The 15,532-nt window shown below is 40.0% G+C and overlaps 1 protein-coding gene across 4 annotated transcripts in view; it reads left to right on the top strand.

Annotated features, from left to right (window-relative positions):
• The window catches only part of LOC129822851 (partitioning defective 3 homolog), a 568,315-nt gene that overhangs the window by 49,886 nt on the left and 502,897 nt on the right, over positions 1–15,532 (top strand). The gene's annotated exons all lie outside the window — the stretch shown is intronic.

The raw sequence follows: 15,532 nt of genomic DNA, 5'->3' as shown, positions 1-15,532 counted from the left end.
TAAAGGACCTAAAAATGCTTAGTCAGCCTGGTTCCAACCTTCCCATAAGCTACCTTGGTCCATCTCCTGGTTATCTGCACGGGATATTGTTTAACTTCCAAACCGGCTTAGTTTCCCAGATTCCAGGAGATGAGTCATTGAGGCATTGTTCTAAACTCTTCCAGGCTATCTCTATCTCAGGTCACACACACCACATCTTGTCTATGGAATGCCAGCTTTTAGGTTTTATCACCAAGTCATTGTCAGCTCAAGCTATCTCTAGCAGACTAACTGCAGGAAGCTGGAGTGGAAACCATCTCTTTAACAGTTGCCAGCTCAAGCTTCAAAAGACTCCTCTCAGTTAACTCAGAAAGGAAGAGAGAGAGTTCTAAGATCCTTACTCTATTTCATAAAACAACCATTTGGTGCATAAACATAACATCATCTTGTAATTATGCTACCACATTCCCCCATTTTGAGAATTCTCTCAACTTAAAAGCAGAATTACAAGGTTTAAAAATACATTTATTCCATTTAGTGCCTAATGAACATGACCCAGGACAAGCATCATGATTCCACTATGTATAAGGTATCGCCTATGGACTCTAATCCATTAGCATAAACCTACTATAGTCCCCAAGTATTGTCATTGTCATCAAAAATTGGAATTTGGCAATGGATATAAGTCAAATAGATTAGGATCAGTTTCACTCTCAGGATCAGATCACCCTCTCCGTTCACCAAGGCTTGCTGATAATAGCCATTGGTCAACATTTTCAGCACACAACCTCTTTAACCATGTCACAATCAGAATAACGACAATCAAAACAATCAATCCATAATACATGAATTGCTCCACTCATATAGTTTTTAACATACTAAAAACTTACTCAAATCAATCAGTCAGTTTTAAAAATCATTCAGTTCCCAAATCATAATTCAAAACATTCCTCAGTGATTCACATTGGTTCTATCACTCAAAATTAAAACTCTGAACTTAACACACATCAACACTGGCAGAATGTACATTTATATTAACATACAATATATTCACCTTATAATTAACCCAATTAACTCTCTTATCAGGGTTATAATTACAGATCAGTATCTCCATGCATTCTTAGCCTAAATTACTATCAATTTAGCAGTGTGTAAACCTTCTCGATCAACCTGATACCCCAAATAATAATTTCAGACAAGTCTAAATCAATTAGGTGCACAGTTGACCAACCTCCTCCCTTCTCTGGCACTCAATCTTCTGGAATCTCTTCATTTTTCTTCTTCAGATAGCTTCACAGTTCAAAGTGGATGATCCATGACAATGTCCCAATTTCAATGTCTCACCTGAACCCCACCACAACTCCTACTATGTCTTGTCGATTTGCCAACCAGTATACAAGCAATATGAGAAAGGTTTTGGAATGAATCTCTCTTCACGCTCATTCCATGTGAACTTCTTTTGCACTCCTGAGAGAAAAGGCATGAGAGAAAAGGCAGTCGATAGCTTCAACTGAATGCTTTACACCAGTTGCTGGCTTGGACTCAGGTTTCTTGATAGAATTGGTGCAGGACAGGTCCGTAGTGAACGCCATTTCTTCAGCCGGTTAGAGTTTTTTTTTAGGTCCACACCACTTGGTCAAATTATCCCTTTCATGTACTGTATATAGATACCATCTCCATCATAACCTCGAGAAAGGACAGATCAGAACAACATTCCAGTTCAGTGCATCTCTGATTCAGGAAATCCAGACAAGCATTCACTATATGACAAATTATTACTTCGGTCCAATATTCTTAATACAAATTTCTAAAACAAATGTCAAAAAGAATAACATCACATTCTCTTGAAACAATTTTTCCAAATTGGTTTATACTCCCCATCCCGATACCGATTATTGGAGGACCGAAAAAAAAACGATACAGCTTAATCGGCTGATTTTTATGTATATACAGTATTTGTAATAATGACAATTACAACAATACTGAATAAACTCTTTTATTTTAACTTAATATAATACATAAATAAAATCAATTTAGTCTCAAATAAATAATGAAACATTTTCAATTTGGTTTAAATAATGCAAAAACAAAGTGTTGGAGAAGAAAGTAAAAGTGCAATATGTGCCATGTAAAAAAGCTAACGTTTAAGGTCCTTGCTCAGAACATGAGAACATATGAAAGCTGGTGGTTCATTTTAATATGAGTCTTCAATATTTCCAGTTAAGAAGGTTTAGGTTGTAGTTATTATAAGAATTATAGGACTATTTCTCTCTATACCATTTGTATTTCATATACCTTTGACTATTGGATGTTCTTATAGGCACTATACTATTGCCATCCTAATCTTGGGAGTTGATAGGCTTGAAGTCATAAACAGCACTGTGCTTCAAGCATTGTGAAGAGTTGCTGGTAAATGCAGGAAAGTGCTGTTTGAATGAATGCTTACGAGCCTGCTGCTGCCTACCACCGCTCAGTCAGACTGCTCTATCAAATATCAAATCATAGACTTAATTATAATATAATAAACACACAGAAATATGAGCCTTAGGTCATTAATATGGTCAAATTAATTACGGTCTTTGTTTGGAAGAAATGGTCTTCACACAGTTCGGAACAATCCAGGCGGCCCAAACTGCTGCATATTCCCTGACTCTGCTTGCACAGAACTCAAGAGAATTGACACAATTTCCCTAGTTAATATTGCCTGCTAACATACATTTATTTGAACTAAATATGCAGGTTTAAAAATATATACTTGTGTCTTGATTTTTAAGAAAGGCATTGATGTTTATGGTTAGTTAATCTTAATTGTTGCATTGGTGCAATGACAGTGCTTTTTTTGCGAATGCGCTTGTTAAATCATCACCCGTTTGGCGAAGTAGGCTGGGATTCGATGATAAATTAACAGGCACCTCTTTGATTATATGAAACGCAGGACAAGCTAGATAAATTAGTAATATCATCAACCATGTCGATTAATCGGTCGACCTCTACTCCCCATCACACTGTCAACTTCATCGCAGAGTCGTAGGATCAGGAAATTAGACTGCTAATCCTTAGGGAGTAATCTCGATCATCCAGCAGACCCAATCTGGTGAGATGTATCGAAACATAACAGAACAAAAAATGCAACAATACGTTGAATACATTTCTATATATCACTCAAGGTGTGTAAACCTCAACCCAAAAACCTCAAACTGGTAATTCCTCCATTTTGACACATAACTCACCATGTGAGTCATTTGTAAAAACAACACTGCAAATCAAATTCAAATTACAACTCTTAATAACTCCATAACAAACATTTGTACCCATAACTTCATAGTAAATTAGACTGGACAGGTCTATCCTTCTCGTCCTCCTATGAATTATAGAACTTCTCCGTAATTATCAGCATTACAAATGACCTTCAAATCAGTATTAAAGATGACCTTTAAAATCATCAACCAACTATCTCTCGGCTTTCCAGTGAGGGTGATCAAACCACACTAGAAAGTCAGGTCAGAGGTCATTCAAACCCTTCAAATAAGTGTTACTTTACTCTATTATACCAATTATCTATAAACAGTCAAACATTTCATACATTTCGCATTCCATGTTTCAGTAACTTTCTTCAGTACATTTTTTATCAAAATAATTCACGTGTTCAATTAAAACTCAGAAAACAAAAACTTGTGTGTGCCTCTTTAAGATACCACGGCACGGACCTATATTCATAACCAGTAAGTTGTGTGTGCGTGCCGGTGTGTGTGTGTGTGGTAAACCATATGGCAAAAACAAAAAAAATGTCCAGGCCTTATTTAATTTGGTAGCTCCTCTTTACCACAGAATCCGGATACCTTAATACCTATAAAATTGCCTAATTTCACTAACCACTCTCCCAAGGCCATAGCCTCAGGAAACATTTCAAAGAGAGAGAAAATGACTACCCCCATTCTCCTGGAAGAGAAAGTGTCAATTTCTTTAGCATTCACTATACTAATATCATAATCAGCAACCCCAAAGGTTTTAACTACAAACAAAACATGATAATAATAAGCCTACTGTACTCTCTCAAATCATTAATCATTTGTTTTAATGTACCCCAACGTTTATGTACGCTTAATTTAGCATGCGCTACCCTTAGAGATGACAACATGTATCTCACCAGCGAGTCTAACAATTCACCCCCATGTCATATCATGTGACTGGTCTCTCTTTTCCATAACCATGTCAAATTATCCTGGTATCATTACCAGACCAATGTCCAACAACATATGTAATAGCTGTTTCACCTTAGATTGTTCCTGTTAGTCTTTATTTAACTAGGCAAGTCAGGTAAGAATAAATTCCTATTTACAATGACGGCCTACCCCGGCCAAACCCGGCCGACGCTGGGCCAATTGTGCGCCGCCCTATGGGACTCCCAATCACGGCCGGATGTGATTCAGCCTGGATTCAAACCAGGGACTGTAGTGACGCCTTGCGCCACTCGGGAGCCCTAATACTGTGTTTCATTAAGTGGAATCGACAACGTCTAAAATAAACAAACCCAGAACCCCTATCCAGTAATATAAACATAGCAACCTGTTGCATTAATTAAGGTAAAAATTTGAGCCTGTTGTTTAACAAATGTAGAACCTTTAAAAAGTTGATGTCTCATCAGCTTAATGTTCAATACTTATTTCAATCTACTTTAATTACTGGACACTGTTCCACGTAATGGAAACAGATTATCGTTTTATATGACATTACCTTCCTGCTTCATTTTACTGGGGTTACCTAAACTACAAAACCAACCAACAATAATCAGAAACTGTCAAAGACTGTTTCTCATACCTCTACTTCAAATGTCCCACTTCCTGCTCGCTTTCAACCGCAGCTAATATTTTTTACAATCTCATGGCTCGATCCCTCTACTCATCATTTAACCTTGTATTTAAACCTCAGCTTTTCAAATTACAAAAATATTTCATTATTAGAGTGCTATCAAGCTCTCTCTAGCAGACTAACTGCAGGAAGCTGGAGTGGAAACCATCTCTTTAACAGTTGCCAGCTCAAGCTTCAAAAGACTCCTCTCAGTTAACTCAGAAAGGGAGAGAGAGAGTCCTAAGAACATTACTCTATTTCATAAAACAACCATTTGGTGCATAAACATTACATACTCTTGTAATTATGCTACCACAAGGGTCTAAGACAGTGAACATAGTGAAGGTCTTGACTCTAACACCTTTTCAATAAACAGTGGACTTGTTCTAATTTGTTTGTTCTGCCTGGCCTGCAGTGTCTTGGTATTGCCACGCTGTAAAAATAGAAAGACTCAAACCATGATGAAGCCATGAAAAGTAGAGAGCTGTTGTTTGGAGGGTGTTTGAATGTAAACCCAATGGAACTGTTATGATACATAGGAAGTATTTAAAACAGAATACAAGTACTCTGAAACACCTAAAGTGGTAAATTAAAAAAATTCAGTGCATGTAAAAGGCAGCATAAAAAAATCTACAAAAAATGTGGGCAGACTGTGTCTCTCATACAATCAAATGGTTAAGAAATGCACACGGTTTATAGCCTAAGTAATGATTGATGATGAGGGCCTATGGAGAATATTTTTTGTAGAGTTCCACCTTCATTTTTTCATTGCTTTATTTTGACAGATTAGAAACAGGAGGAGACAGAGGAGTAAAAGTGGGACAGGCAGAAGCGGGAATTGAACCCCTGACTTCTCAGGCAGTCAAACGGTACATTTCATTGGAATTTCACACACTCAACCACAGCCACACTGTAAAAAAAATGTCTTGGATGAATTGATTCAAAAAACAACCAACATGTGCTTAATAAAAATGAATGCAAATCATTTCAATGATTTGTTCATTTTATTTTACCAAAACATTTAAGAATAAATCCAAAATGTAAGTATATTTAATATGAGGATAACCTAAGATAGAGATAATTGAGTGATTGAACTAATTAGAAGTCTGGTTTTAATCTCCTTGCACTTCCTATCCCACTGGGCACACACTGGTTGAATCAACATTGTTTTCATCAGAACTAAATGAAGTTGAATTAACATCTGTGCCGAGTGGGATCTTGCCATGTGGCTCTGTATTTAGAGGAGTGTGGGTAATTCCATTTTTTGGGACTTTATGATTATTTTACATAAATGTTTGAAGAAAGAAAAGTCTACTTTCAATATTAGTATTAAGCAGCTTGTTGTGACATGAGGTGTAATGGATCATGATGAACGTATATCAAAACCATCATGCAAAATTCTGTTCAATGATGAGATGACCCATTCCCATATTTCTAACTTTTAATGGTAGAGGCATACCACCCTGCACCCCACTGCTGGCTTATGAGGGCCAGTAGGAGGCACTCTTTCCTCTTGTCTAAAAAAATATCCCAATGTCCCATGGCAGTGATTGGGGACATTGCCCTGTGTCGGGTGCTGTCTTTCAGATGGGAAGTTAAATGGGTGTCCTGACTCTGTGGTCACTAAAGTTCCCATTGTACTTATCGTAAGAGTAGGGGTGTTAACCCTGGTGTCCTGGCTAAATTCCCAATCTGGCCCTCATATCATCATTGCCACCTAAACATCCCCAGCTTCCAATTGGATCATTCATCCCCCCTCCTCTCCCCTGTAACTATTCCCCATGGTGTTGCTGTAAATGATAATGTGTTCTCAGTCAACTTACCTGGTTAAATAAATGAACAAGTATTCTGCAATGCTTGCTGTAAAACCTCCAGTTACTGCTGGTGGATTGGGAACTGTGCTCAGCAGTGCCTGCCAAAATGGGTTAATCTGGCAAATGATCAGATACATAAACCAATTGAAATACTCCAGAAGACGTGATCTAATTCTACACAAGTAGGGTTGCACATTTTGGGGAATATTTAGAGGTGGACACTTTCTGTGGGAATTAACAGGAATATATGGGAATTAACGGGAATATATGGGAATTAGCGGAAATATATGCACATTAATATTAATACCATTTAAATGTAGATTTTTTTGGCATTGGATATATTCACCATATCATAAGTAGACACAATTGCAAATGATTAAATCCTTCCAATAGAAAAAAAAACTATTTAGTTACGAATTGAACTTTAATTAAATGAGTTCACTCTTCATGTGGGATGAATTCACTGAACAACAAAAGAAAGGGAATATTTAATGATCCCCAATGATCCATCACATTTCCCAAAAATGTTTTCTACATAAATCTGTAAAATGATAGTCTAGAAACTAAAGCTTTGTCTTCCTCTCAGGCTTAGTGATGACACCATAGGCCTAGTTGATCTCTGCACCAGACAGGATGCTCTTGCCAGCATACTTGGAGTCCAACATGTACGCTGCGCCGCGTATGTGCTTCAGGCAGAAGTCTTCACGCTTTTTGATGTATTTCAGAACTGCAGTTTCCTCTGCTTGGAGCAACAGTGAAGTGGGCAGGGCAGTACGGATTTATTTTCTTACATCTGCAAGCAGAGTCTGAACATCAGACAGGATGGCATTGTCTCCCTCAATCTGTGCAATGGCTACTGCTATAGGTTTCAGGAGTTTCAGGCTGCTTACCACTCTCCCAAAATACATCATCCAGGAGGATCCTCTTGATGGGGCTGTCCATATCGGCAGACTGTGATATGGCCATTTCTTGGAGAGACTCCTTCCCCTCTAGGAGACTGTCAAACATGATGACAACACCACCCCAACGGGTGTTGCTGGGCAGCTTCAATGTGGTGCTCTTGTTCTTCTCACTTTGCTTGGTGAGGTAGATTGCTGCTATAACTTGATGACCCTTCACATACCTAACCATTTATTTGTCTCTCTTGTAGAGAACAATGTATCCATTGTTTTCATTGCCATGATGTCCTTGAGGAGCAGATTCAGTGCATGAGCAGCACAGCCAATGGGTGTGACGTGAGGGTAGGACTCCTCCACTTTAGACCAAGCAGCCTTCATGTTCGCAGCATTGTCTGTCACCAGTGCAAATACCTTGACTGCCTTCAGCTCATCTGCAATGTAGAGAGCGGTGCGTCTGTTGTCCCTTGTGTCTGTGCTCTTGTAGAATACTGATGATGTAGTTAATTATTCCTTACCCACGAACATTCGACCACCCATTAGAGATGATTGCAATACAGTCTGTTTTCTCAATGATTTGCTTGACCTTCACTTGAACTCTGTATCCAGCAAATGAGTAGATAAAGCATGTCTGGTTGGAGGGTTGTATGCTGGGCGAAGATAATTTAGAAATCTCGTCCGATACACATTGCCTGTGAGCATCAGAGGTGAACCAGTTGCATACACAGCTCAAGCAAGACATTCATCAGCATTTCTCTGACTACGTTCCTCCATTGAGTCAAAAGAACTTCTGATTCCAGAAGGACCATGAGCTGTTGCTATTGATAAGGTGTCTGATTCATCATTTTCACCTGGAATGGAAGTAGAGGGACTTTTGTCAGAGGTTGCTGATGTGAGCGCTGAGGGAACTATATGCACTTGGCCAGATGATTCTGCATCTTTGTTGCATTCTTCACATATGATTTGGCACAGTATTTGCAAATGTACAAAGCTTTTCCTTCTACATTAACTGCAGTGAAATGTCTCCATACTTCAGATAGTGCCCGTGGCCTTTTCCTGTAAAGATTTTTTTATTTATTTAAAAAATACAATTCCATGTACAGATAAATAGTTAAGCAGTTAGATTAAACAACTCATTTGTAAAATACATATTTTAAAATGAAACGTATGGAAACAGGTGAATTAACACTCCTCAGTTATCAGGCTCAAGCAAGCTAAAACCCACACGGTAGCAAAAACTAACTAGCAGGAATTGTTAACAAGTTAGAAATGATTTAGGCTACTATTTACTAGTTAACAAAAAATTATGTATGTCGTATAAAATATATTCACCCCACCCAGTATTGTAATCAAAACTTACCAGAAAGCATGTAGTCCTTGGCTCAGACAGTGTAGTAGTGTGGGCTCAATAGCATCTTATTAGTGTGCAAGAGCTTGTGAATCAGCTGTACATGTGATGGAAGAGTGCACTGCACATGTGCATGCAGAGGGTTGCAATTCCATTGACCTGGGGATAGTTTAACCAAAATATGCCACAAGACCTATAATTGCCTTATGTGTATCCCATAATAGAGGTTCACTATTATAAGCTAACTTTTTGATGAATTTAAGCAAAATTCCCCAAATTCCCAGGCTTTACTTCCCATGGAAAATGTCTGGAAAGTTTCCGACCCTTTGCAACCTTATGCACAAGACAGGATTTGAAAGCTTTAAAGAGAGGAAACTAGAAGGTATCTAATTCTGCACTTAGTGCAGAACTTAGTGTTTTCAACCTCTTCCGGTAGTGCTCCCAGTACTTGGCAAGGTGTTGCACAACACATGAGTAAGTGGTGTTACAACACATGGCGTCATGTTTCAAAACATCTCGGGATGATGTGTTTCAATACTCCAGCAAAGTTAAGGTTTCGTCTCCTTCAAGTTAGTGGCAGCTCAGTTGCCACTAGTTTTGGTGTTACAATGCACTTCAATGTAACAGTGCAAGAGTTTGCCCATATTAGGAACATCCTTCAACTTCCATGAGTAGAGCGCCACTATTTTATCATGTCTATAGAATGTGCTTAACTAGAGCACATCTGTACACTGTCATCATCATTATTTCCCATGTGACCCAAACGTGTCTGTGCAAGCTTACGGATACACAATTAATGACTGTTTGGGCCTGTTGGGACATAAAGTCATCAATACCTTATCTCTGTTTGGCAATTCTGTCTAGGCGACACAATGCATTGTTATCACCTCTTAACACTACTCAACTGACACAGCAGCCATTTTGTGCCTGGCGTTCCAGGTGATAATAGACCCTGGACACTTTCATCGACCATCTCTGACTGCACTGTGCTGTGTCGTTACGTGAGGCTTGGGAAGTCACATTCACAAGGGTCTGATTTGGTTAATATCTCCTTCTGTTCTTACTGAACTCAAATATCGTCTTCAGAAATCCCCCAGATTCCTGTCGGACGGCTAATGCATTTGTTAATGAGAAATATCTATATCGTTACTCACACAGCTTATCTGCAATAGAATCAACGTCAGACTCATTTCGGGTCTGTGATGGTGTTCCTTCCTGTCTATAATAATGTCTGCCCAATGCTATCTTGATTAATTCTACTACACAACTTAAACAGGGAACCTGTTGCTCTTGATCGCTGTCGGTCTCTCAGACACCTTCGTCTCCTCAGTCTGTGTGTTAAGAGATGGCATCATTATGTTGTGAATCAGCTCTTTGTTTCTCAGGCAGGCAGCATACTGCCCCCCCCCCCCCCCCCCCCCCCCTCCCCTCAGAGTTGTATGCAGAAGTCTTTTTGTGGTCCCACACTGAAAGCAGATCCTACCAGCACAAAGAGCCTGCTAATGAGGTGAAGAGACTGGGCGACGAGGTGTTGTAAGAGGGTTGTAAGAGTGTACAGACTAATATGAACCTCCTTAGGATCAGATAAAGAGACACCTGTCGAGACGAGGGTAGGGGTAATAATGGCTGAAGGAATGAGGTAGCAGACAGTGTGACACAACAGGTCACTGGGTCAACACGGGATCAGAGATTTCAGGTTTTTCTTCTCTTGAAGAGACTACATCACTCTTGGTAGCCCACTTTGTCACTGGAGTCATTTGTTAAGACTAATAACTAGATTCATAACAATAATGGGTGGCTTTGCAATGGCTTTTTAGGGCTCAGGAAAGGTAAAGCTCTTATCTTAATGGACTGCTTTAAGCACGTATTTTCACACGATACTTCAGAGTAACAATTAAGGTATTGAAAAACATTTAGATGTTCACACTTTTGGTGTGTTTGAACTTGTCACCTGATGAAAGAGAACATGAAACAGTTGGCTAGTCTGGCGGTGAAACACAGAAACAAGCTGAACACTACATTTCTCACAGGGAGAACAGTTTTCGCTTTAGAGAGCTGGAGCTGCTTAAAGATTATTATTATTTTTATCCCTCTGCAGAACCTTTTATATGGTGTGCGACCCAAATGACACTGTAATCCCTATATAGTGCACTATTTTTGACCAGGGCCCATAGGGAATAGGGTGCAATTTGGGACCCATCCATGACAAATGATCCTCGGGTTGACCATTTCCCGCAGACTATCCTCGAGTTAACTCTACCCCCTGTCGTCCCAGACACTGTCATGCTTTACTGTAATATAAATGGTTATTTTACGATGGAGGTCTTGCTTGTAGGTGGTGGTGGAATTAAAAAAACTAAAAGCACTGTCACACTCCGCCATGGTTCTGCTGTCTGATGGAGAGATGGAGATGAACGTTCTATTTAAAGTCCAACTGGGGTGAATCACTGGAGTGAGTGGAGAAATAAGAGATGTCAAATGAATTCAAGTTGATGTAGGCCTACGGTGTTTTGGTGTATTGAAGTGTTAGTGTGTTCTGTGTTCAATTAAATGTACGTTGAAGTGTTGGAGGGATCATTCTGTGGTTGCACCAGTTTGCATGTGTTTGTCCATCTGACTGTGTGTGTGCTCTCTCAGCATATGTACCAGAGCTGTGCTCCGTTGATGTGGCCAGCTGTTTAACCCTCGGGGGGCAGGTCACACTGGGGCAATACAGGGGGACAGAGTGTCCTATGGCCAGGGGAGGTGAGGGAGGGTGACAGATTGTCCCATGGCCACAGGGGGACAGAAGTGCACAGTGGCTGCACCCCAAATGGCACACTATCCCTATAAGTGTACTACTTTGACCAAAGCCTTATGAGCCCTGGTCAAAAGTAGTGCACTGTAGGAGAAAAGGGTTCCATTTGGGATGGGCTTAGTGTGTCCCGTTATGTTCCCTCAACCCCTCTATGGTCATGGGACATAACCCTGTATCCCCTCTATGTCCCTAAGTGTTTCACGCACACAGCAGGGTTACAGGGTAGCAGACTGGGCCATCGGCTCAGTACAGCCCAGCAGGGTTGTCAGCTGGGACAGGGCCAGTTTGTTCCTGACCGTCTCGGAGGTCAATAAAAATCGACCTAATCTAATCTAGCTGTACAGTAGCATGAATATCCTATGCTACAAGCTCCATCGCTTGGCACTGATATTAAGACTATGTCCGAAATGTCACCCTATTCCCTAATGTAGGGCCCATAGGACTTTGGTCAAAAGTAGTGCACTATATAGGGAATAGGGTTCCATTTGGGACATACGCTAAGCTTTTGATCCATTATAGGGATTTATTGATCTCCAATCCCTGTAACTTGGCTGGTTGTCCGATTTCACTGAGGGAGATCTGGAAGTAGACCCATGTCAGAAGTCTGTTGTGATTTTATCTGTTTCTTGTAGTGGGTTTGTGGTCTGAAATGGCTTCCAGATTCCACACTAATTTTCTCTCATGTAACATCTGTATTTTAGTGTTATGATTTTTGTTCGTATGTATGACAATAAAATAACATTACTGCTAAAATACTACTGTGGTTGAGCTGGTTTTGAATATACATTTCTATTACTTGCTTTTCTTTGTCCTGCCTTTTTTTGCCTCACAAAAGTCCGTTCTAAAGTGTATTATGAATATCATTTGTTATTCAAGACCATCTATTGTAATAAACGTATTTACAGTAACTCCCATCTTTTACTCTGGTGTCAGAACTACTGGGGGAATTCTTGTACCCCGTATAATAACCAGAAATAGAAGGAAAAGACCACACAAAATTATTCCCCGTTTGACTTTGGAAGCTCTTGGCCTGGCGTACCACTCTGTTTACAATTTACAGAAAGGGTCCAGAAATGTGCATGAAGGCATCAAACCCACAGACTCTATTCTGTAGTGTGGAGGGGAAAACGTTAGGGAAGGCCAGCTTGTTAGTTTGTTCGTCTATCTGTCTGTCTGTCTCTGTGTGTATGTGTGTGCATTTAAAGCACAGTAGTTAGTCAGCCATCCCCAGAGGTTATCCTAATAAGGATATGAAGGAAACGAGCTGAGATGTTTGGCTTGACTTCTGACCTGCGTGGTCTACGCTTCACTACCTGTGTGCTATGAGGGTTGGGGGGGACTGCTTTTCTTCGCCTTGCATCTACAGTAGTTATTCACCTTGCAGTTTTGCTCAAAGCTGGAAAAGCAGGCAGTTCTCATCAGATGAATGTCTGTGTATCTGTCTGTGTATCTGTCTGTGTATCTGTCCTAAAACCCTGCCATGGCTTTGCACACTTATCTAAATACATGGGTGGGAGACGGATTACATCGTTTTACTTTGCAATGCCGGTCTGTGATGGCGACAGGCGTGATTGCGCTGAAGTCCAAGCCCCACTCTCCCTTCACTTGAGCTAAAGACGAGTTCTGGAACTGTGGCGACTACTTAAGTCTTTTTTAAGCGCCCGCTTTGGGCTGGATGTGTCAATGTGTAGCTCATACATGGATCATCTCTCAGCAGAAGTTATGTTTCACCTCAATTAGCCATAAAATCCTTCGTTTGTAAGCAACTGTTTTCTGGAAGCTGTGTGCTGATATTCTGAGCACTGCAAGCTTGGCCCACTTGGGCCACCACCCCCCTAGCAATTTGAGTTCTAGCCTATGAGCTTCAGCCCCTCGGTATTTGAGTGACAGCTAGCAAGATGCACATTGATGAGTTGCACAGTGAAAGAAGAAGGCTCAGCATTATCCAATGAGGTTCCAGGGCGGGTCCAATGGCCCAGTGCCACAACAGAGGAAGAGGGAGCGAGATGTTTGTATCCTTTAGCTTGTATGTCCACCAGTTCACTGGTTATGTGTACCCAATGGTTTTGCCCAGCAACGTGGAATTTGCGGGAAGTAGCTCAAGCAAGGTATTTCTACCGGGCTTTGCCAATGTTCGGTAATCTTTGTTTATGAAAGCGTCCATGCGCTTAGGCTGTCTGTGATGTTACAGGGCATGTAGCCTGATTCTAGGCCAGATTGGATTGATTGAAAGGTTTGGTTTTGGTTTCACAACCAGTATATTTCTGTAAAGCGTTTGTTTGTTTTGTATGTCATTTTTGTATATATTGCCAACATTATTATTGATCCTAAATACTGCTACCATCACTAGCCTTTCCTCATTTTGTGAATAAAACCGCTCTTTTGAACCTTATCCTTTGCCTCCTATCTGCCAACCGCTACTTTTTCACCTTTTCACCCCCCCCAATTCAGCTCTCTTCCTGCAAAAAAAGGTCATGGTCCAGAGAGAACCAAATCAACCTCAACCTGTTACCTGCCTTGAACTCTCTCTGTATTGCCTAAGTCTTAGCTAATGCTTCCTCTCTCTCTCTCCATCTCCCGCTCCATCTACCTTCTCCCGCTCCATCTCCATCTATTTCAATCTGGTCTAAAATAACCATCTCATCTCTTCTCTCTAAGAAAAGCCATGTCTTGTTTCTCTTCTCTCTAAAATAAGCCATGTCTTACCTCTTCTCTCTGAAAATAAGCCATGTCTTACCTCTACTCTCTAAAATAAGCCATGTCTTACCTCTTCTCTCTGAAAATAAGCCATGTCTTACCTCTTCTCCTTAAAATAAGCCATGTCTTACCTCTTCACTAAAATAAGCTGTGTCTTACCTCTTCTCTCTAAAACAAGCCATGTTTCACCTCTTCTCTCTAAAATAAGCCATGTCTTAACTATTCTCTAAAAATAATCCATGTATCACCTATCTTCTCTATAAAATAATCCATGTCTCACCTCTCTTCTCTAAAATAAGCCATGTCTCACCTCTCTTCTCTAAAATAAGCCATGTCTCACCTGTCTTCTCTAAAATAATCCATGTCTCATCTCTCTTCTCTAAAATAAGCCATGTCTCACCTCTCTTCTCTAAAATAAGTAATGTCTCACCTCTCTTCTCTAAAATAAGTAATGTCTCACCTCTCTTTTCTAAAATAAGCCATGTCTCATCTCTCTTCTCTAAAATAAGCCATGTCTCACCTGTCTTCTCTCTAAAATAAGTAATGTCTCACCTCACCTCTCTTCTCTAAAATAAGCCATGTCTCACCTGTCTACTCTAAAACAATCCATGTCTCATCTCTCTTCTCTAAAATAAGCCGTGTCTCATCTCTCTTCTCTAAAATAAGCCATGTCTCACCTCTCTTCTCTCTAAAATAAGTAATGTCTCATCTCTCTTCTCTCTAAAATAATCCATGTCTCACCTGTCTTCTCTAAAACAAGCCATGTTTCACCTCTTCTCTCTAAAATAAGCCATGTCTTAACTATTCTCTAAAAATAAACCATGTCTCATCTCTCTTCTCTAAAATAAGCCATGTCTCACCTCTCTTCTCTAAAATAAGTAATGTCTCACCTCTCTTTTCTAAAATAATCCATGTCTCATCTCTCTTCTCTAAAATAAGTAATGTCTCACCTCTCTTTTCTAAAATAATCCATGTCTCATCTCTCTTCTCTAAAATAAGCCATGTCTCACCTCTCTTCTCTCTAAAATAAGTAATGTCTCATCTCTCTTCTCTCTAAAATAATCCATGTCTCACCTGTCTTCTCTAAAATAAGCCATGTCTCATCTCTCTTCTCTAAAATAAGCCATGTCTCACCTCTCTTCTCTAAAATAAT

The sequence above is a fragment of the Salvelinus fontinalis genome, chromosome 25 (assembly GCF_029448725.1).
Source record: "Salvelinus fontinalis isolate EN_2023a chromosome 25, ASM2944872v1, whole genome shotgun sequence".
Taxonomy (NCBI): domain Eukaryota; kingdom Metazoa; phylum Chordata; class Actinopteri; order Salmoniformes; family Salmonidae; genus Salvelinus; species Salvelinus fontinalis.
This window is presented reverse-complemented; position numbering and strand designations above follow the sequence as displayed.